General features: G+C 38.1%; 1 pseudogene; it reads right to left on the reverse strand.

Annotated features, from left to right (window-relative positions):
- The window catches only part of LOC150054148 (ATP-dependent RNA helicase DDX18 pseudogene), a 51,864-nt pseudogene extending 27,608 nt beyond the window's left edge, over positions 1–24,256 (reverse strand).
- Between the last annotated feature and the right edge of the window lie 597 nt (positions 24,257–24,853).

Here is a 24,853-nt window from a genome sequence, read left to right on the forward strand (position 1 = left end):
GAGAACGGATTCTGGCTGTAGCTTTAATTCAGTTTGTCTTTGCCAAAACCATGTTGAAATTCAACCTCCACAGGGAGATATTTAGAAGTGAAGTACTTGGGGCCTTCAATAAATGGCTAGGGCTCTATTTTCTTGGGGAGGATTGGCCATTCATATGATTAATACTTGACTGGTATATCTTCAAAGTCTGTTATCAAGTAAGCTTGCTTAACAAGGTTCCTTCCTCAGATCTTATCTGTGGTAGTCTATTACTACCTTGGGAATCTGCCAGTAGCAAGATTATCAGTGGATCTCCCTTTTCAAACTTGGATGGGAATTGTGAACAAAAGCAAATATGGCTTCTATAGTATTTACCCAGTATGTGGTATTGTGTTCTTGGCAACAGAAATTGGATTAAAACCTCCTCAAAAAATGCTACCCTATCTCACATTGGGCATATATGTGTATAGTTACTATTAGTACTATTGGGCTGAAGGATGGTGATGGGAAGAATGGATATCTAATAGACACTGGACATAGGGCCTATGTTTTGCAGTGTCTAGCACATCATTATATAGAGTCGTGGAATTCCTCCCAGCAGTTCCATAAAGACCCCACACTCACACAAAATATTTACTTTGTAAATAAACAAATAAATATATCTCTATACTTTATTTTAATTTTTTTCCTCATGAATTTCATTCTTTGAATGCCACTTGCTACAAAACCTCAGTTGATGTCACCTGAATATACCTATGTCACAATTTACTCAGGAGAACACTGATGTAAAATATAAAGAGTAAATACTAACTACTTATATACAGCATTTACCATGTACCAATTACTGTAATAAGCAATCTATTCTAACTCATTTATTACAGTTTGCCATTGGTACTATTTCTATTCTCCAATTTTTATATGAAATTAACAAAGGGAATAACTAAAGTAAAACATGTATATATAATATGTATCTATATTACATATGCCAAATACCACTTTAGCTATCATTCAGGATATATGCTGCAATTTTCAATAGAATTTTAATTTTACCTTTGAAGTTTCATTGTATTTTTAATTTTTGAAACTTTATTCTTTTGTTAACTTTTCTACATGTGAGATAACTGATGATTGTGTTTGGATTACATTTCCAAGCCTTGTTGATTTTTGCTGAAATAAAACCTGGTTCAGGAGTTTAAATAGTACCTTGAAGTGTTTCTCTAGGGTGCTTACTACCTAAGCGACTAAGGGAAGTCAAGTGCAAGTACTTTGAAATCACTTACATATGAAGGAAAAGTAGATAAGTAGAGCTATTGCAAAAGCTGAAATATGACATCTTTAACAATATATAAACCTCTGAAACCACTTTTTGTAAGCGAAACTTATAGCTCTACTAATCAACAAGAAGGTACAGAAGGAATCATGGTGATAAATTAATTATATAAAGTTTCTTTCTTCATTCACCCACTCACTTAGTCATTCAACCATTTGTATCCATACCCTGTGGACCACAGATTATAACTTTTATTTTACCTAGGTTATCTAGCTCTAACTCTTGATACAATTTAAGTCTTGACTAATTTATAAAATATGAGTGACTACTTCAACATTTTAAACGTTCTGATAGGGAAATCTAATATAAAATATATACCAAGTGACTACCTTTTATCAAGGCAGTCTCCTTACTCTTTTCTAAACTTCTATTAATTTGCTTTACACTAAATATCCTTCAAAAGACGTTTCTACCATAATATCAGTTCTTCTATTCAGAATGCTTCCTTTATTGTTTTCTGATTGAGCTTTTTATTTTTCCTTCTGTTCTGTAAAACTGACATCTTTTCCCCATACCCTCCACAGGGACCCTGCACACCCATATATTACCAAGTAATTCTCTTCAAATAGCTGGGCTATGACTCATGCATGTAAACCTAGCTACCCTGGAGGATGAGATCTGAGGATCATGGTTGAAAGCGAGCCTACACAGAAAAGTTGAGACTTTTATCTTCAATTAAACACCAGAAAACTGAAAGTGGAGCTATGGCTCAAAGTGGTAGAGCACTAATCTTGAACAAAACGCTAGGGACATCACTCAGGCCCCAAATATAAACCCACATGACTGACAAAAAAAAGTCTCTCTTAAGCTTGGATGATTTCACACACAAGATAAAATATCCATGTCTACTTAGATCGCCCTTATTTATTTAGACTTCAAAGATAACAAGAAAATTCCTAGTACTTCAATGGCCAGTACAAATATTTTTGCTTCAAGAACTATTTCATGATTGTTGCGAGGCACACTCCTCCATTGAATTCTCATAGCAGTTTGTGTACTTTTGGGGCAATTTTCTAACTTTCCTGATGTCTCCCTCTGAAGGTAGAGTGCCATGGTAAAGTCCTGTACCTCTGTTGGGTCAGAGAGAGCTGGGCTATTCGGGGTTCCTGAAATAAGGGGCAGGGACTGGAAAAATTAGAAGAGAGACAAACACATCGGGTCCAGGAGGTCTGCAGCCCAAGCAAAAACTGCGCCTCGTTTATTCTTAACACAAAGTTTTTATCCCCTCCGGAGACCAGGGCCCTCCCAGGTGTTACATCCAGATCGTTAATCAGGGAGCTGTTGAGGGTTACATTCATATGGTAAATCTCAGATCAATTGAACAGGAGAAGGCCAAAAAACAATGAGACAATCAAGCAATTATCTGATGCAAATCAAAGTACAGTTTGTTTCCACTCTTGCTCCCGACATATCCCCCGCCTTTATTTTAAAAGAAACACAAGTGCAATCTCTATTCTTTTCACTATCTCTAATATCTCATTATCCTGTCTCACTTTCCAAAAATGACTGGTCCCTTCATCTAAAGGGGATAGATGGGCGGAGATTCGGCTTCTGTGACTTCTTCAAGCTGACTCAGGGGCGTTGTCTCTGTGCTTGACCAGGGACCTTAAAAAGCCTAGCCTGTTTATTAGGGATTGCAAGGATTAGATATCAGGAATAATAATTTACTCCAAACTAGAGATCATATTTGACATTTAACAACTGCACAAACCATCTTTGGCTACAATAGTGTAGTTACATAGCACCCATTTGCAAAAGCCTTTTCTTGATTGTCTGGGGAACTAAATTTCTGCAACCTTAACAATGCTTCAGTTGTCAGATCTAAACAGATTAATAGAGACACAAGTCTCAGATCCACAAACTTTTCCTGAATTTGTGGCTGGTGTCAAAAATAAATAGATAAATAAATAAATAAAAATTTTGCTCAATTAGGGCTTTAAACTATCCACTATCACAGAAGATTGACAAGTTCCTGCCCAGTTATGAAAGGCACGGGCATTAGTAAGGCATGCTTACAAACTATTCTATGACCTCCCGGCTCTGATTAATTTGATCGGCCAAGCACAAGTGACTAAGATCTGACACCATCTCTGCCATCCAAGCAGAGGCTTTCTGCGTCGTGTCCCAGTAGAGTTTCCCCACACAGGGATAAATGTCCCATTGGCAATTCACTTGCTTAGTTGCTGGACTTGAACTCAGGGCTTGGGCACTGTCCCTCAGCTCTCCAGCTCAAGGCTAGCACCCTGCCACTGTGAGTCCTGAGCTTGGTGCTTGAGTGCTGTCCCCCAGCTGTTCAGCTCAGAGCTAGCACTCTGCGGCTTCAAGCTCCAAAGCAACTCTGCCTTAATAGCACTCTGCTGCCAGATTAGACACCACAATCTCACAGGGACTTTGCTTTGCCCGGGGTTGGCTCAAAACTGCAGTTTTCAGATCAGTGAGTCCTACGAACGGCCATGTATCTCCAATAGAGCAACAAGGTGGTAGACACAGAAATAGTCTCTAAGCATGAGCTTACCTAGAACCTGGAAAAGGCCAAAGTTACATCTGAATAAGGATTGCTGTTCTTCTCCAATGGGCTAGCTGGAAGTTACAAGAGCAAGCTGAAATAGCAATTAAGCAATTACTTTGGTAGTCCTGATTTTCCTTTTCTCTCTTTCTTTAAACATATAAGACAACTTCACTTTCAAATATTGTTTAGAAACCCATTTCCAATGTTCTTAATAACTTTTACTGATACTGGCTTAATACAATTAACACCTTAGCCTTTATTTGCAATTGAAAAACCTTTAAGGGCACAAAGAGCTCCTGCCCTCAGGCCCCCTAGGGCCCAAGGCACTCCTCTTGCCTTTTAGAAAAAAGGGGCTCTTATGCAGTTTAGATTACTGTCTAAAACTCCAACGACAGTTTAAACTCAAATAACAGTTTTTCCCTAATGCAAGAACTATAGACATCAGTGCACCAAAAGTCCAAGTCTGGACTTAGTTTTCTTCCTTTTTTTTTTTTTTTTTTTTTTTTTTTTTAACATTCCTTTAAAATACTAATCACATTATCCACATTTTACCATCAGATTTCTAGTGTCAGTTTGCAAGAAAGGACAGGCAAAGTTTCTGACGTTAATGAACAATTTTACATTTAAATCTCTAATACATGTTTCCAAACTTTAACTTAAAGTAATAAATCCCAAATTCCCTAACACCTCTGAGCTGAACAGGATACAATGTTTACAATGTAAACAGCTGTATGCCCTGCAATAAAATGCAGATTTCAGGATCTAGAAAAATATTTACCAGTTTTTCTTTAAGACAACACAATAATTCTTTGAGACATTGTAAAACATCCAAACCTAATATTTTTCTTGAAGTTTTAAGCTTAGATTTACCCAATTGTCTTTGTGTTTAAGTATAAATTTATCCTTTTTTTTTTTTTTTTTTTTTTTTTTCAGCATGCTGACAATTTAACCTTGAACATGTTCACTCACTCATTCACACACATTCATACTCAAAGATCATAAAGCGCGCAAAATTAATATCGGCCGTTCAATTTCCGGAAGTTTGTGTCAAGAGAGTTTTGCCAATTTTACTCTTACAGGTGAGAACCAGGTTCGAAACAAAACTTTTTGCAAGGCAGCTTAGCTGGAATTTATTTTTCCAGGGCTTGTTACAACTGCAGACATGGGGGAGCGGCCATGCTAGGCCCAGAAATGTTCAAATAAATAACAAGGATGTGTGCTTGAGTACGCACAGAAAAACCATAAGGACCCACACTTAGAAATGGTACCAATTTTAAAGACAAAAACTGGACAAAGAAAAATATGTAACATGAACAAGACAGAGAAGCGGAGACTTTTAAATAATCAGACATTGACATATAACAAGAAAATTGGACTCAATCAGATACACTTAACAGCTAATTTTAGATTTAGACATGTCTTGCAGGTGGGACTCTCTGGTATGCCTTGATATTGACAAGAAACTCAGAAGGGGAAGGGGGGTCAAGGCGTCCCTTGACCACCCAGGCCTCTATTTTAGGCCCACAGTGCACCCTTTTTTTTTTTTTTTTTTTTTTTTTTTTTTTTTAATAAAATAAAATAAAATGGAATAAGAAAAAATAAAACAAAACACAGACATACAGGGGGTCAGCCGACTTCTACTTACCTCTGGAGGCCTTTGCTTTTCACCTGGGCATCTTTTACAAAAGAGGTTATTAAGAAGAGGGATGGTAAAGACAAAATAATGTCACATATTAAATTGTGTAGAGTCAATGAATATGTTAAAAGGTCCCTACATAATAGTAAAAGGAGGAGAAACACAGCTCATATGAATGTGTGGAACAAGTGGATCAGTAGCAGTCCCAATAGACATGCACGAATAACTCAGGTCCTTTCCACGTCGCAGGATGCACCACTGGAGGGTTGGGGGTGTAGGCCCAGTGAGTCGCTGCTTGGATGGCCACTGTCACTCTCCACGATCCGAACGCAGCGTTCAGGCAGCCAGCGGGCGTCATTTTCTCCTTGTGAAAAAACACATACATGCCCTCGACCCCAGGTTAGAACAGGATCGGGTCCATGCCAAGCACCAGTTAGGGGATCCTTCCACTTCACTAAGGCAAAAGGACGCTGCTCTCTTTTTTCCCAGAATCGCTGAGCAGCAGATAAATTATTTGAATCCAAATTCAAAAAATTTAAAACAAATAAAGCATGATTAAGTATATTCACAGGGGTAGCGGGATACGACTCCCCTTTCTGTATTTTAGCAATTTGGTGTTTTAATAATCCATTAGCTCTCTCCACGATGCCTTGACCTTGAGGATTGTAAGGAATGCCTGTAATATGAGTGATATTATAGGAACGGCAGAAGGATTGAAATGCTCGGCTTGCATAGCCAGGGCCATTATCTGTTTTTATTTGCGAGGGAATCCCCATCACAGCAAAGCATCGAATGCAGTGAGAAATACAATGTTTAGTGGCTTCCCCAGCAAGGGGGGTGGCCAAGATAAAATTAGAATAAGTATCTACAGTAACATGAACATATTTTAATCGGCCAAATGATGGAACATGCGTGACATCCATCTGCCAAATGTGATTAGAAAGCAGTCCTCGTGGATTTATACCTAAATGGGGGGCTGGTGAAAAAGGGACACAGTTGGAGCAAGTCTTAACTATTTGCCTTGCTGTTTCCCTAGATAATTTGAACTGTTGGCGCAAGGCTCGACTGTTTTGATGGTGGATGGCATGTGACTGCTTAGCAAGTTCAACCTGAGTTAAGTAAACTCTGGTGGCAGAGTCAGTGACCGCATTGCCTTCACTTAAAGGGCCAGGAAGATTAGTGTGAGCTCGAACAAAGCCAAAAAAACAGGGGTGGTTGCGAGAACAAAGCAAAGTTTGTATTTGGCGAAATTGGGTCTGAATATTGGAGTTAGTAGTTCCAATAAAGGGAACAGTTTCTATGACTTGAAGAGCACGAATTACATATTGACTGTCTGAGTATAAGTTAAAGGGCTCGTCTTGTAACAGGACGAGTGCCTGTAAAACAGCCTCTAACTCCACCTCTTGGGCGGAGGAAAAACCTGTAACCCAAGATTGAGTTTTCCCATTAATGGTCAAAGCAGCCGTTCCATTTGAGGATCCATCTGTAAATACCAAAGCGGCAGAAGATAAAGGCGAGGCCTGTACTATGGAAGGAAATAGAAACGTATGACACGCAGCAAATTGGAGAAGTTTGTTAGACGGGTAGTGATGCAAAATTTTTCCCGTATAATTGGCCCAAGCAATGGCCCAAGGATCGCAATGGGCGAATAGCCAATCTTGTTGTTGTAAATTATATGGGACACAGATAAAATGAGGTTCCTGACCTAAATATTTACGGGAATCCACTCGGCACATGTGTATCAGATTAGCTACCAATTCGTAGTAGGGGGTCAGCACTTTGCAGGGTGTTGATGGTAGATAAAGCCATAAAAGTGGGCCATCCTGCCACAATACAGCAGTTGGGGAGTGAGAAGTAGCTAAAATGTAAACTCCCCAGGGTTTAGAATAGTCACAATAGGTCATTTGTTGCTGGGAAATTGCCTTTTCTACAATTTGGATGGCCCTCCTGGCGTCAGGATTTAATTCGCGCAAGGATGTAGGGTTGGTATCTCCTTTTAAGAGATCAAAGAGGGGTTTTAACTCTCCTGTGGAGAGCTTTAGATAAGGCCGAAGCCAATTTATATCTCCTAAGAATTGCTGAAAATCATGAAGAGTTCTTAAGTGTGAAGTTTTTAATTGTATTTTTTGGCTTTTAAAATAGTGTGGGCCTAATATATGGCCTAGATATGTAAAAGGCGGGTGTTCCTGAACCTTTTCAGCTGCTATTACAAGGCCAAAGAGGCTCAGATCCTGCTTTAGTTGTCCAAAGGCTTGTCGTACGACGATAGGGTCAGAACAAGCCAACAAGATGTCATCCATATAATGAACAATATAAACAGAAGAAAATTTTTCACGAGTGGAAGAAATGGCTCTAGCCACAAAACTTTGACATAAAGTTGGGCTATTTGCCATGCCCTGTGGGAGCACAAGCCAGTGATATCGCTTCATGGGTTCTTTAAAATTAACAGAGGGGACACTGAAGGCAAAGCGCTTACAGTCTTGAGGCGCCAGGGGTATAGTATAGAAACAATCCTTCAAATCTATAATAATCTTATAAGTATCCTTTGGGATTGCCATGGGTGAAGGCAAGCCAGGCTGTAGGGCCCCCATCAGTTCCATTGTGGCATTTATTTTTCTCAAATCCTGTAACAGCCTCCATTTACCTGACTTTTTCTTTATAACAAAAATTGGAGAATTCCATGGAGAGTTAGAAGGGGCCACATGCCCCAAATCCAGCTGCTCCTGTACCAGCTGCTGTACTGCAATGATCTTTTCTAGTGAAAGAGGCCACTGTTCAACCCATACCGGTCGTTCAGAGAGCCAATTTATGGGATCAGCATGAGGGGGAGGGCAAACGACAGCTCCCGTCAAGGGATACCCCAATCCTTGTCTCGTAGGGTGAGACTGGGGTTGGAGTGGCTCTAGCTCCCCCTGTGCTGCTCGGCCTAGTCCCCTAAAGGGGAGGAGGCCTTGATCAAGTAACTGCTTAGTGACCGCAGCACTAGGACTAAACATATACACTCCCATTTTTTCCATGATATCACGACCCCATAAATTAATTGGCAGATGATCCAAGACAAATGGCTGAAAATGACCAGAGTGCCCTTCCTCATCTCTCCAAACAAGGATCGCACTGCTCTGCTGTGGGTCAGTTGCTTGCCCAACCCCCTGTAGGGAAGTCATAGAGGTTGTCAGGGGCCATTGGGCTGGCCAATGTTTTTTAGATATCACAGACACATCTGCTCCAGTGTCTAATATTCCTTTAAAGGGCTTTTCTTGTATAAATATAGTCATCTCAGGCCTCTCTTGTTTTATGCTTTGTACCCAATAGATATCAGAAGATCTAAATCCTCTCTGTCCACATGGGGGATTAGCAGTCTCCCCGGGAGGTAAAGGCACAAGTATTAGTTGTGCTAATTTTTGACCGGCTGGGATCGATACCACGTGTTTCGGGGCAGAGGCCATAACTTTGATTTCTCCAGTAAAATCCTGGTCAATTTTGCCAGGTGTAATCTGTATCCCTTTAAGGGCTGAGCTACTTCGCCCTAACAGCAATCCAGCCACTCCCGGGGGAAGGGGGCCGAAGACCCCCGTGGGGAGAGCTTGTGTCCCCATCTCTGGGGTCAATACTGAGCAGGTGGAGGAACAGAGGTCCAATCCTGCACTTCCTGGGGTGGCACGGAGGAGGCCGGAGACTGATCTTGGGGGGTTGTTAGAAGATGCACTTGTGGCCGAGAAGAGGGAGGGACTGCCCCATGGTTTTGCGGGGCCAGGGGCTGGCCCCTCCTCCAGTTTCCCGAAAGCGGGCGGCCATTGCGATCTGTTCTTGACCTGCAATCTTTAGCCCAGTGCTTCCCTTTACCACAGCGTGGACATGTGCCAGGTGATTTTTCTCTCTTTTGCCTGGCCTGGCGTGGGCATTGCGTCATCCAATGTCCTATTTGTCCACAAGAAAAGCAACGCCCTGGGGGTCTAGCATCCCGAGAATGCCGCTGACCTCTATATTTTAGAGACTCAGTAACAGTCTTTCCTTGAGGAGCGGCGGCTAAAGTAAGGCCTTGTACATGGGAGGGTCCAATATCAGCACACAGTGAAATAAAGTCCGTGATTCCTCCCTTATTCCTATGGGGTCTGATAGCCGCCTGACAGGCGGCGTTGGCATTTTCATAGGCTATGTGTCTAACTATATTCTCCCTTGCATTCTCATCTTGTACTAGGCAGTCTGCAGTCTCCATTAATCGAGACAAAAATTCTAGATAAGGTTCATTCGGTCCCTGTTTAACTTCTACTAGATTTTTTGTACGATTGGAATTGCGTAACTTTTTCCAAGCCTCTCTCGCCGCAGCATTTATTTGTAAATAGGCCTCCTTTGCATAACCCAATTGATCTTCGGTGTTTTTATAGGTTCCCTCTCCTAACAACTGATCAACAGTGTAAGGCAGGTTCTTAGACCTATTTGTTTCAATTTTAGCCCGACACTGTGCAGTGAACTCTGTCTCCCATAATAAGTACTCTCCTGCACTAAGGCATGCTCTGGCAAGCCGCTTCCAGTCATTTGGGCATGCAATACCAGCACACGCGGCCTCCAATATTACTTGAGTAAAAGGGGCAGTTGGCCCATATTGGGAGCAGGCATTTTTTAAATCCTGTAATAGTTTAACAGGAACAGGCTGATGGTGTACTTGTTCATCATGATCAACTGAACTAGGGAAGCATCGAGGCCCTGAAATACCTTCCCTCTCTCTAGCAGCCTGAGTCAGGTTTAATTGCGATGCACTGTGCCTGGTTGTAGTGCCTGTTAAAAGGGACTTGTTGCTAGGGCCTTTAGGCTTGCCTAAAGGTTGAGAAAGGGATTGAGGCCGTAAGGCTGCAGCCGGAGGCGGTGGGTGTGAGGGGTAAGGTTTAGAATCAGACACCATAGTGGCCTGAGGGTCATATTTCTTTCCTACTTCTGAGGGGGCTCTCTGCTCTGTCCCCATTTTCGATAGAAAATGTAGGATTTCTTCTAACTTCTTCTCCATCGTAGCCATTCGGCCCTCCATTGACTCATCATAACTTTCCTCCTTGGTATTCAAACCTGAATTCTGATACTCAATATCTACTGGTTGTTGTTCCGTTTGCAAGATCTCATTTAGACTCTCTTGGGCTGCGGCATATGGCTCAGCCTCAGGTTCTTCAGAAGGGTCCTTTAACTCATAAAGTTCCCTTAATTCAAGATTAAATTCAGCATCTTCATGTAGAGGATCTATGTATTTACTTACTAAATTCCATACAGTAGTAGCCTCTATTGGGGTCTTTTCGGGGCCATATACCTCATAATAATCTTTAATTCTTTTTCCTATCCGCTGCCAGGCTTTTTGGAATGCCTCCTCTACAGACCTCGGGCATGCTTCCTCGAGAAACTGTAGGAAGCTCTGAAGCACCCCCTCTTCCACCCACGTTCCGTGGGCTTCAAATAGGCCTGTTAAGATCGGTAGAAATAACTCATGGCTATTAGCTTGACCCATAATTATTACTCCTGACTATACTCTCTTAATAGTCCTACGATGTGTTACTTACCACAGGGAGGGGTCCTTCACCTTCGTCCCAGATTTTCAGGGTCCCTGTTCGGGCGCCAGATGCCAGGGCCTCCCGGCAGCAAATTGGGGTTCCTGAAATAAGGGGCAGGGACTGGAAAAATTAGAAGAGAGACAAACACATCGGGTCCAGGAGGTCTGCAGCCCAAGCAAAAACTGCGCCTCGTTTATTCTTAACACAAAGTTTTTATCCCCTCCGGAGACCAGGGCCCTCCCAGGTGTTACATCCAGATCGTTAATCAGGGAGCTGTTGAGGGTTACATTCATATGGTAAATCTCAGATCAATTGAACAGGAGAAGGCCAAAAAACAATGAGACAATCAAGCAATTATCTGATGCAAATCAAAGTACAGTTTGTTTCCACTCTTGCTCCCGACAGTCTGTCTTAGCATTTTTCTTAGGTTGAATTTTATTCCGGTGTTTAATCTAGGTTCTGATTTGTATGAGTCGAAATTGAGCTCCAGAAGCCATGGCAATCACTTAGACACCTTTGGGAATATACCACGGTGTATAGCAAACAGCAAGCATTCCATAAGTACCTGGTCAAATTGAATTGCAATACTTAGTTGGCTCACCCACCTGGAGGGTGTAATATAGGTCATATGACAGCATGAAATTCCTGTAGCTGATATTTTCTAGAAGCTTATTAAGGCCCATTTCCTTTCACTAACATCTGGACAGGTGGTGAAATCATTAGACTAATTTGCAAGATGTGGGTTCAGCTGTCTTTTGAATAGCCATCAGTGCAGTTTGCTGTGGGTAACTGTGTTGTAATGTCTTTTTTATTACATGTGTAGGTGAAGAGATGTTCATTGAAAGTAAATGTGAGAAGATAATGATTTGAATTGACACTTCCCTTTGCTGCAAGTAGATCTATTTATAGGATAGTTCAATCTGGTGTATAGAAGCAACACATCTATATTTTCTACTATTGAATTTGGAAAAGCTTAGAATAGGAACAGACCAAAAAATAGATTCAGGTATCATTTTTATTAAATTAAACAAACATATTGGCCCCTGGGGTCATAGGTAGGTTCAATAAGCCCTTACAGGTGGTAAGCATGAGAAGCAGGGCCAGATGATACACTCTCCATTCCTACTTTGTGATTCTTTACCTTCCTGATTAAATGACTAAATCATAGACACGAATTGTTTTTTATATTTGTATTAAGGGAAAGTAGCTGCCATAAACAAGTCTAGTAAATCTTTTTGTCCACATTTCTCTGAGGTTTGTAAAGTAAAATGTCCACTTTCTGACAAGCTACTTTGCATTTAAAAATTATCATGCAATTGCCTAGTGTGCTATGGCTTGGTTATATCAAATTCTAAGCTTAAATTTTTAGAATTCATGTAGTTGTATTCAAATCAGTACAGATGGACCTATTGATAAGACTTTTGATAAGAATACCTGCATGAGATTTTTCTAGCATTAAGTAAAATACAGGGTTCAGTAGATTCTAGCTGTGTCTACAACCAGTAAAACAGAAAGAGAATGAAAACATGTGTTGTACTTGCAAGAATACATGTGGATAGCATAGAGAAACTCAGTGAAAGCTGTTGATTAGTAAGGGAGTGAGGATGGGAAAGGGAAATAGTAGGTTGAAGTTAGTAAGAAGTACTCTTGAGGCACGGCTTCACTGTAAAACTAGAAATATGCTGTTTTCGTGGATCTTTTAAAGGATAATTTAGTCATTGCGTAGTGAAAGAGTTCTGTCATTTGTAAGCTGCACATATTGTGACAAAATAGTTCTACTGTATATATCTACACATACTTTTTAGTATATGGTAATTTTTTGCAGGAGTTCCACCATGAAATGTCACATATTCATATATGCAGTTCTATTAACATTGAAACTCTCCTTTATTCTCACATCACCCAGTTCTACTGGCCCCTTATATTCAAGAGCCTTCAGTGATTCCCTTTGTTTTCATTCACAGATACGCTGTATTTTTTTACTATTTGCCCTCTTTCTTTGTTACTATCCCCTCTCTAATCTTCTCAGATAGTCGCACAAGTACTTCATGTACTTGCTCAAGTGAAAAGGGAACAATGAAGATTGCTGAGATTGTTTTGGAGAAAACAGAGGGGAAGAAGGAGAATGATCAGAAGCTGAGTCTGATCAAGATATACTGCATGCATGTATGGACATGTCAAAATGACCCTCTCTGTTAATGGATTCTAATAGCATATATACACAAAAAGAGAACCTATAATTAAGAAGTAAAAGAAAGAAGATAAGCTGTGAAATAAAAAAAATGCTTTAGACCAGTCATTAAGTTTTTAAATAAATAAAATAGAATTACGGGTGTGAATACCATAAGGTACTTGGAAGATTAAGTCTGGATCAATTGTGCTTTTAAACCAGCTTGAGCACAAATGTTCATGAGCTCCTCTTCTCAACTAAGACCTGGGCACACTGGCATTTACTCTTATTCCAGATTAAAATAGACTGATGGTAGTCTGGGTGGGTGAGACTCTTATCTTAATTTAATCAATGCAAAATGGACTTAAAATGTATGGTATCTGCCTAAGTGTGAGGCCCTGTGTTTGAAACCTAATGTGGTATGTCACCTTGGAACATCCTGGCCAACAGCTGCATTAGTCAAATATTTCCCAAGATAATTAAGGGAATGTAAGCTGAGTGAGAAAGATAGTCCCACTTCTGATGATCTCAAGGATATACAAATCCTCCTGAAGGCATTTATGATGCTACAATCCATTTTTTGCATATGTACTTTTGCCATAGCTTTAAAGACAAACAAAGATGGCTTCTTTAAAAAAGAAGCCATCCAGAGTGACTTGTGGGGAATTATAATGAGTTATGGTTATTCGGTAGCAGAGCTCCATTTCTTCCAGCCTCAGCCTAAATTACTAATTTTCCCACAGCTGACTAATGTCATTATACATGAATGAAATGCAAGATGCAGACTTGTGGCTCATCATCTGAAAAGTCTCTCCAAGAACACATCCCAGACAAGACAGAAAATCACATTGTTTTCAGCATTTAAAACAGGCATTTGATTGAAATTCTTTTTTTTAATGGATTGAAATTCTTGCATTTATCAAAAAGAAAACAACAGAGAGGGAATGTTTCATGTTTATCAAGGTAATTCCTAAAGTTCACTCTGAAGGCTAGAATAAATACATTTTCTCTTACTTTCTTGTGATGTTATCTCAAAATTACAGTAGTTTCAGTTAACAGTTTCTGAAAAGAAACCATTCCTACTATTTTGAAGTTTGTATGTAGCTTTCAGAGAGTGGAAATACACATGAGAGAAGTGACATATTCTATCTAAAGTTGTGGAAGATTTTTTTTTTCACTTCCATAAGCAGTTCCCTTCCTAGGTCCCTAACTCTTCATTGAGGAAGGAAATTTAAGCTATCTGCTTATCATAAATTTAAAACTTGAAGGTCTTTCTTGGTCTGTGTTTGTTTCATTTAATCCATATGTTTCAGAAGAGAGAATATCTTTCCCTTGGGAAGTATTCACACATATGAATGAATCTCATTAAATGAATTGGAAAAAAATCTGGATTTTACCCAGGGGGGAAGAATAACACTACCAGAAGTTGCAGAGTCATCAAGTACTTATTACCTAAAGCAGGCATGCAAATGAATTCCAACATATATTCCCTTTTTCAAGAGTACAGCGTTGAGAGAACAAAATGTTCCTGAAAACTTCAGAGTAAAAGAAAATTGCCAGTGCTCTTATTATCCCTGCCTGGAGGCTCCATTTTTGTACAGATCAGTGATTTCTACACTTATCCTAATGAATTGTAACTGACATTCTTTATTCTACCTTCACAAGGCAATTCCATATCAATAAAACAGACAGTTGAGCACAATTAGTTCTTTGGCAGAACAGTAAATACGATCACTTCTTTACTTCTAATGTGGGTTTCTTGCACAGCCCTTGAATGAATCATAGTGAGTTGTGAATGAAAATTACTTTCTGGCAGGTGGATGACTTTGCTTTATTCTAATATTCTCCACTTAATTTGTGTTTTGCAGAATGCAATTATATATATATATATACATATATATATATATAACTTTGCAATGGCTTAATGGCTGAATTTTTTTTTTTAATTTGCAGTTTGACCACATTTTGATGTCAATGAAAAATGGCACTTATTTCAAACTTAGTAAGAAAACGTTTCCATGAAAAAAGAATCATTTTAGAAAGTAAATACTTCTCAGTCATTATGTGGACTAGGGAGCCTGTAGGAAAAGTAAGGAAGGCATGAGTTGGATCCATAGCAGACAAGGTGTACACAGATGTCAGTTCTTCCAAAGTCTCTCCTTCCTTCTGGATACTATAAGGGATCAAATCAATTGCTATCTTGCTTCTGGATGTTACTAGAAATAAACATATATTCCAACACAAGCACGGTTTGTATATCATTTGTCTTACTCAAAGTAAAAGGGCTTTAAAACATAAATTCTATTGGTGCTGGCATGGTGATAGTTAGCAATTACAAGCCACCTTTGTGCTATTGGATTAATCCATGCCAAGCCAATCCCTGTTTCTTAAACAGTACATTTTCCTTTTCTGTTCTTTAAGTATACTTATTTAAATTAGCAAGACATTTCTTTTTTTCTCATTTATGTTCAGGGCAGGTTACCTCTTGCTTCAAAAGCAAGCTTATTGCAATCCTCTTCTAGGAGAGTCCTTGGTATATACTAATTACAAATGAGTGAAACATTGGGCCTATGTTCCTTTGGGTCTGGCTTATTTCACTTCAATAGCACAAAACCTAGATACATAAGGTCATATAGGATGAGGCTAAATGAAAGGATCTCCAGGATATGGAAACAAGAGCCTTATCTTGTGTGACTATTGTTCTTAATGTACTCTGCTATTTTTCTCTTCTCTTTTTTGCCCTTAATCTCATATTGTTACAGTATATGACTTTGTTACCTGGAATATTATATATATGTTTATTTGTTTATTTGAAATAGGAAAGGAAAGGGGGGAAAACAAGATGATTGGGAGGGGATGGGAGGAGGTAAATGAGGACAAAACATGAGAAGGGGTATCAATGTGTGAGAAGTTATGCACCTACTACCTGGAGAATATTACTGTAACCCCTCTATACATTATAATAAAAAAAACAAGCTTAGCTCTTACATTTAAATACTGCTGCTAGTCATGGGGAATAACTTGTGACTTTCATAATATCACCACAATCTTCTTTAATTTGATTGTTAGTCAAACCCACCATGGGCTCATATCCAAAGCAATTTCAAGAGAAACAAAATTATTTCATATATAAGCATTAGCTCCTCAGAAGTATATATAATCATTTTTTAAAAAATTAACCAAGCTAAACTGGATGAATGTTTTAAATCATTCCTGGTGAACATATAATTTAAATTTTAGGTTAAATTAATTTTCTAATTTTGAATATGTTCATTATATCATTAACTAACAATATCCCACAGTTTTATATTTTGTGTGTATGCATTCGCATCCTTCTTTCAAATTCTAAACCTTACTTGAATTATTTTTACTAGGAGACAACTTCAGAATTAAATAATTTACTATTTTGAAAAGAACACTTCTGTCACCCTTGAAATTTAAGCCACTATTTTTGTTCATTTAACTGGAAAGACCTTTTGTAAATCAATTAAGTTAATGCAAATTATTACTTCATATAAATACTTTCTGTAGTATTCTTCATTTGACTGTACTGGTACCTTGCTTCATTTTGTGTATCTGTGTTTTATTTTTACTAGTTATTCCTGCCATGGTATTGTATACTTTTTTATTTAATTCCCTAGTAATCCTCTAATGAAAGATATTTTATTAATCCAAGTAATGGTAACATATTCATACAATTAAGTAGATTTTATTACAGGCTTTATTTAGAGAGATGGCATTTTTTCTCTCCACTGACATTGTACTCTATCTGATTATTAATTCATTAACTGATATAATGACTATTTCTTTCATTAGGAAGAAAATATACTTATAGTTCAAAGGGTCTTTCACCTCAATTGAAATAACTGTCTATCCAAAGGCAATTCACTATACAATGCTCAGACAATATATTGCTCTATTTCTGATTAATTACTTCAGTGACAGAGAGAACTGAATAGGTCAAGAAAGCCAGTCTGATGGGAAGGATAATATAGCCCTAAATTAATCTCCTATTAGTCTGAAACATTATTCTTGCACAAGATTCATCTACTGATTTTGTCCAGAAAACACTATTGTACACTCAAAGGAAAAATGATAGATTAAAATAGTCATATCAAACTCAGTTTAAGACTCTTTCATTTAGCTTTTTGTAGATTCCTGAAATGTCTACAGTCATTATATTTCTTCTCAAGAAAAATTGTCCTTTTATCAGCAAAAGGCAGGAAACCAAGACAACAAACTGTCATAATGATAACAACACAAAAATTTCACAAAATTCATCATGACCTTGAGCTTTACTATTCATTTGGCAGGGATTCTTCTCTATAGCCACTCCATTCAGTGGAATATATGTCATGGAACTTGGTCTGTTGACACGATTGTAAAAGACAAATATCCTTGATTTACACAAGTTCTCAGTATCACTGATTTTGCATCCCTTGTGTACCCTTTCAGTTCTCCATTGATTTATCATGTATTTCACAAATAACTTGCAAACTTCTCTTTGATCTTTCCTTTTTTGGAAATAGATAAGTTCTTGGTAGGTGTTCCACTTATTCTATCCTCTAACTGGGAACAGATTCTCTCATCTCTCTCCCTCTTCCTCTCCCTCTCCCTCTCTCTGTCTCTCTGTCTCTAACTCTCTCTCTCTCTCTCTCTCTATATATATATATATATATATTTTAATGCATTTGCTTTTAGAGATAATAATTGTTTTATATGCTATCAGCTCATTTGATTCTTCTGATGTAAATTCCCAGCCCCATCCTCCAAAATTGGTCTGCTTTTCTCAGTCTCACTGTTCTGAACTACAGTCTCTAATGAATGTCCTAATATATTTATATTAACAAACTATCCATATCATACAAAATTCTCATCAACCCACACCTTTTCCTTTAAAAAGATACTGTATCAAATACACTTTTGTGCATTTTGACCCAGTGAATTGCTTCATAACCATATGTACCCTTACTTGTATATTTAAGCCTGAATGGTTTAGCACTTATCAACCATCCAAGCATGGTGGAGTAATCACCTCAGCTGAACAACGCTCTCACAGAGTGGAAGGATTGCTGAATCAATGCTACATGGAATTGCTTTGTTGTTCCTCAACACATTTTTCTTACTTTTCCTCACTTATCAAATTAAGTGAACATAATTCACAGTTAATTTTTTAAATATCCATTATTGTTTCCCATAAATTTTATTTTTCATAATATGACATTATTGTAGTTATGTTAAATAATTATTGATTATAATTCTTTTAAACAACATAGCCATTTTTGGTACTGAATTAACTAAAAATATTTTTTTATTGTCAGGATAATGTATAGAGGGTTATATTTGTCAGGTACTAGGTGCATTACTTTTCACACTTTAATACCCCTTCTCGTGTTTTTGTCCCCATTTCCCTCCCCTCAGCCCTTCCCAATCATCTTGTTTTCCCCCCTTCCCTTTCCTATTTCAAATAAACAAATAAACTTATATACAATATACCAGGTAACAAGCAGATACAGTAACAATATGAGATTAACCATAAGGGCAAAAAAAGAGAAGAGAAATAACACAACCCATTATGAACAACAATCACACAAGATAGAGCTCTTATTTCCATATCCAAGAGTTCCTTTCATTTGTCTCATCCTAGATGACCTTATGTACCTAGGATTTGAGCTATTGTAATCCCCTGCAAAGAGAGTCCTAGATGCTTGGTAATTATTACAAATGAGGGAAACCATTGAGCCTATATTCCTTTGGGTCTGGCTTATTTCACTTAATATGATTTTTCCAAAGTCTTTCAATTTCCTTATGAATGGGGCAATGTCATTCTTTCTGGTGGCAGTATAGAATTCCATTGTGTATAAGTACTACATCTTCTTGAACCAATCATCTACTGAGGGTCATCTGGGTTGGTTGAAATGATTTTGATAACTTCATCTGAGTTATCTGAAGAAGTGTCAAAAACACAGCATTTTAAAAGTAATGCTATCAGCTCAAGATTCTTCCAATTGCTATAAGTTAAAAGATATGTTTCTATTACTTATGATCCCAGAGCAACCTTTAATTAACCTCATGATATTTTTTCATTGTATTTGATTGCTTACTTCTTTGTTTCATTGAAAAGATCCAAAATTACTTAGGATCATTAGTCTAAATTGTTCAACAAATCTCCTTTGACTATTAGAAGGTCCTTAATGAATACTTACTGAATGGATATACTAATTAATCATTTAGTTCATTCTGTTGCTATTGCCTTAATATGAGTATACATTGATCTCCTGAATGAAGGAAGATTCATAAGGTCATATAGATATATAAAGATTAAATGCCCACAAGTTTTTGATAGTTTGAATTTATAACTAATGCTCAAATATGGATTTATATTCTATCTACGTGAAGAGCTATGAAGCATGGTATTATGTCAACGAATGAAGGAAAGGCCTATCTCTCAAAGATCTCAAAGACTGGAAGGAAGTTGATCAACTTGTTTTCCTCTTCTCAATATTGCAGCTAAAATATTTTCCTCCACCTGTATCGTCAAGTATAACAACTAGAAAGAAAACTAGAAACAACTAGAAAGAAAACTAGAAACATCTAGAAAGAAAAAGCAAAAAAAAAAGCTTCAGTCAGTATGTAGAAAAATTTGGTTTTATAGAGCAAAAAATCATTTTATTTAAAATTGATGCTAAATCAATAAGAGAATATCTATTTCCAAACAGATACATTAAATTACATTTTAAGCACTTTTCCAAAATCTTCTAAGTATCATTTCATTTTCATTTCCCCCTCCAGAAATTAGCTTCTAATACTGAGAACCTCGGAACTTGTGTCAGGAAGAATTCTCTTTTTTTCCCCCATGGAAAAACCCTCTTGTTTATTTGATTTAAAAAAAAAATAAAATAGGCTGCATAGGAACATTTTTAGTGTCCAAAAAAGACACCAACTTTGTTTTAAGGCTGTAGTAGCTGATATGGCATCTCCTTGTCATCTTGTCCAGCCCTCTCTGTGGACCACAGCGATACATTCAGAAGACTGCTAGCACAGAATTTTAAACACTTTTCTGTTGATTCTTCACCTGTTCATTGTCTGTCATGCTTGTGACCTACCATACTAACATACAAGGTTTAAAAGTCAAAATAAAACAGGACAGGTCAGGAATAGTGTATAAATAACAGGATCCCACTTCTACCAAAAGGTTTAGGAAAATCCTTTTACCCATCCACAGCAATGTGGGGACAACAATGCCACAGCAATGCCCATCCACCTGGGAATGGTAAGCAGTGGCAACCTAACTGGGCAGGCAGTGAGCTTCCTGCAGTTCACGAGGTTTTCTGGTGGCACATGCCCCTATTGATTTGCCTGTGGCAGGAAGAATTTTAACAAGTCCTATAAGAGGTTCCACTCTTTGCTCCCATTGAACCCTCCTTATATCTTGAGTTATTTATTTGTGGCCATACTAATTTCCATAATATGTTTCATTACCCTCTAGTTTGTCACTTGCCATGAGGTGTTTTGTTGAAGACATGTAGCATCTGTTTTAGATGTGCCATAAAATGAATTTTATTTTTGCCAATCCTGGGCTTAAGCTCAGGGATTGAGGACTGTCCTTGGATTTTTCTCAAGGTTAGAACTCTACCACTTGAGCTTCAGCACCATTTCTGGCTTTTTCTAAGTATGTGGTACCAAGGAATCAAACCTGGGTCTTCGTGCATGCTAGGCAAGCACTCTACAACTAGGCCAAACTCCCAGCCCGATAAAATGAATTTAACTTAGAATAGAGGACCTATAAACTATCACAATGATGAGGCCCCCCACCCCCAGCATTGTATAAAATTTGATTGTGGATGCATATGTGTGTGAAAAAAATTCTCGAAAAAAATTCTTTTATTTTATTATGACCACATTATATTTGGAAAAGGTTGAGCCAATGCAACAGAAATACTCACTAGACATTATGTTGGAAATGAACTTTATAACTTGGGGAAGAAGAGGAGAGTTGGAGGGGAGGGAAAGAGAGAACACCAGGGAGAGGGTAACACTGCTTGAAAAGAAACATACTCATTAACTTACTTGTGTAACTGTAATTCCTCTGTACATCATCTTTACAATAAGATGAATAAATATGTATACATTTTTGAAGTTTTAAATTTTACTGCTGTTCAGTTTCCAGTTGAAAGCCAAGTGATCTACAAAATGGTCACAAGTGGGCCAAGAGCATTCCTAGCAACAGAGTGCTTGCTTAGCATACATGGGGCCTTGGGTTGAATTCCTTGGTACCAATACACAGAAAAAGCTGAAAGCGGTGCTTTGGCTCAAGGTAGAGTGCTAGCCTTGAGAAAAGCTCTAGGAGAGTGCCTGCCCAACTCCTGCGTCCAAGTCCCAGGACTGGAAAAATAATGGTCACAAATCTTGACAACATTGTGCTATTTGATGGTAGTAATTTGTTTTCTTTAAAAAAATGACTTTTCAAAGATGAGTTTTTTAACAAGAGGCACATAAAATCAAATAGGAAACATACCTTTCCAAGCACCATTTCGTTTTGTGTTTGGTTGTCAATTACTTTACTTTGGAGCAAAAAAGTTACCACTTTCACACATGTGCACTCCTATAAACATTAATATTTTAGGAACTAGATCTCCCATTAAGTTTGTGAAAAATGAAGATCCAGCAGATGGTCAGCGATGGCATTTATAATGTTGCTTATATTTTATTTTTTACTAGCTGGAACTATAAAATTTGTAATAAAATGGAGGCACAGAAAGTCAAAATTTAAAGTAGACATTAGCTAGGCCTTTTAAAATGGGCCCATTAAAATTAATGTGTAAACACAGCAAACATGAATGTCCAATTACTTCTAGCACAAATATTTTTTTTAAGATTAACACTATATATATCTAGGAAGATTTGGCAACAGATGCAGCCAATCATTCTAAATCCTGGGTTGTTCAGAATTATCAATTGGGTTCAGAGTGGTAATGGCTCAGTGCAGTTTGTGACTCAAAGGACTGTGAGGGGGACCAAGTAGCAACTTAGAAATTTTGAAATTTACTTCTGTAAGATCAAGTATGAGGCATAAACAATCGTCATCTTCAAAAATGAACTTGTAGAGAAAAATACAAGCGAGTAGAAAAACTGAATACTTGATTTGAACATTTCAGAGGATTGGGTGTAAACACGGGTTCTGGAGAAAAAGAGTGGTACATGGGTAGAAAATTTGGGATATGGCATCTTTCTGCTATTTCTAGCACCAGTTCCAGTGTTTGAATGAGGGCCTCTATGAGTTAAATGTGGCTGCTAAAAGTTGGTTGTTAGTTCATGACCAGCTTACCAAATTTGAATTTTCCTTCATCTTCATTGTAGAATGTTGCCTTATATCTTAGACAGAAATAGTCAGAGAGTCAATTTCATTAATTGTTTTGGGTAGTATTCTTATATCCTATGCTTAATAGTGAATGTACTCAGAAGAATGTCTTTACCTGTTTCATTTCTGAATCGTTCTTTGTGTAATGACATCATTCACCTATAAAATAATAGATATTTTATAACTATGTAATGTACAAACTCCCTCCAGGACTTTAGCATGATTATATATGCACTTAGAAACCAGTAATTTTGGCAGGACCTAGAGATATTAGACTACTGCAATACCCTTTGTATTAACTTGTAAAATTTTGTTTATTTTAGAATGTGAAAGTGAAATACAATTATTAATCTCTATTGAAAAGAGGGGTTTTATCCTAATATAAAATGAAACTATGTTTTGTGTCCTTAGCACAACCTCAAGGGCAATACCATAAAATATATCACAGGGGCAATAATAAAATATATTTGTAAGAAAATGTAATTTTTAAAGAATATTAACCTGGAGTAAAAGCAAATTGAAAATTAATGAAAATTATTCTACTGTTTTCCACATTGATGTAAAATCTTCAGGAAAAAGTAGATCCTTAAGCAGAATAACCTTTTATCTTATATTTCCTACAAGAATAAGAGAACTTGTGCCACCTTTCTTTTCCTCTGTCCTCTCCTCTCTCCTCCCTCCCCTTCCCTTCCCTCCTCTCCTATCCCTTCTCCTCTCCTTTTCCTTCCTTCCTGCGTGCCTTCCTTCCTTCCTTCCTTCCTTCCTTCCTTCCTTCCTTCCTTCCTTCCTTCCTTCCTTCCTTCCTTCCTTCCTTCCTTCCTATCTTGGGGCTTGAGCTCAGTGCCTGGTTTTTGTCCTTGAATGCTTTTGCTCAAGGCTAACTCATTATCACTTGAGCTACAGCTTCACTTTGGCATTTTGGTTGGTTAATTACAGATGAGTCTCACAAACTTTCCTGTCAGGGCTCGCTCTGGACGACAATTCTCAAATTTCATCCACTGATTAACTAGTATTACTGGGTTTCTGGCTTCAATACTTGTTTAGAATTGTTCTTTTTTTAAATATATTTTTATTGTAATTAATAGAAGGGTTACATGATATTTGCCAGGTAGATGGTGCATTAATTCCCATACATTGATACCCTTTCACATGTCTTGGTCCCTATTTCCCTCCCCCCCACCCCCACCCCTCATCTTGTTTTCCCCAGTTCCCTCTCCAATTTCAAATAACCAAATGCAAATATCCTACTTTACCAATACCTTCACATCTAAATGTTAAGGTTTATGTGAATGGTTGAGAAAAGAACAAATGTATCTTTTAAAACTAATTTAATTATGTTTGAATATAAATAAAATTATACCTTTCTTCTTCTGAAAAGCACAGAATCATTTTCTCTAAATGATTTAATGGCTTCCATGTAATCAGAGGAAAAAAATACACTCATAGTATCCAAAGAATGACAACCAATGTTTTCATTGTCTTTTTAGTCTTGTCAGTATCCACAATAGTGACAAACATCCATGTCCATTTATCTATCCAGAATATCCACAAATCCCATGCTTGATCTGTGTGTCAGGAGGTCAAGGATACATGATGATGAAGTCACTGCTGTTACTTTCCTGCAACTCGGTAGGCCTCCCCCTTTGGATCTAAAAGGATAACTACTCCCCAACAGGCGATGCTGATGCCAATGGTCATCTGCGCTATGGGCCCGGGACTCGGGGCCAGCCCCAGCTTCATGGGCCTCCATGATCAGCCTGGACCCGGAGACGATGCGGCAGCTCCAGCAGTTCTTGAATAAGGGAGCCAGCGCAGAAGAGATCGGGGCTTCGGCAGTATCCGCGGACAGAGGGTTGGTAGGGTCTGCAGTATCAAAATGGAAGAAATTATAAACCAGCTGAAAGTTTTTTTTATTATAATTCCCATTTTTTTGGCCGAGATTTGAACTTAGGGCCCATCACTTGGCTTGTTTGTTGGTGCTCTACCCTTGTAGCCATGCCTTCAGCCTGGTTTTTGCTATGTCTTGGGAGGTGGAGTTTCACGAACTTTTCTGCCCAGGCTGGCTTCAAAGTACAAACCTAAGTATCTCAGCCTCCTGAGTAGCTAGCATTAGAGACAAAAGCTACCAGTGCTCAGGTTTTTTCAAGGCATTTTTAAGTCTTTCACCTCATGAGAACTGTTGAGCTAGTCTGATTTGTTATGTAATTGGTAAACCTTAAAAAGAATTCAAGTGATTTTTATTGGGGTCATTTGTTAAGTCAGAGATGGAGTTAAGATACGTAGTTATTCTCGTCTTTGAGAAAAGTAGTATGGTTCCGAGGAGACAAGAACTAATGT

This window comes from Megascapheus bottae, chromosome 15 (assembly GCF_031878675.1).
Source record: "Megascapheus bottae isolate mThoBot1 chromosome 15, mThoBot2.hap1, whole genome shotgun sequence".
Taxonomy (NCBI): Eukaryota; Metazoa; Chordata; class Mammalia; order Rodentia; family Geomyidae; genus Megascapheus; species Megascapheus bottae.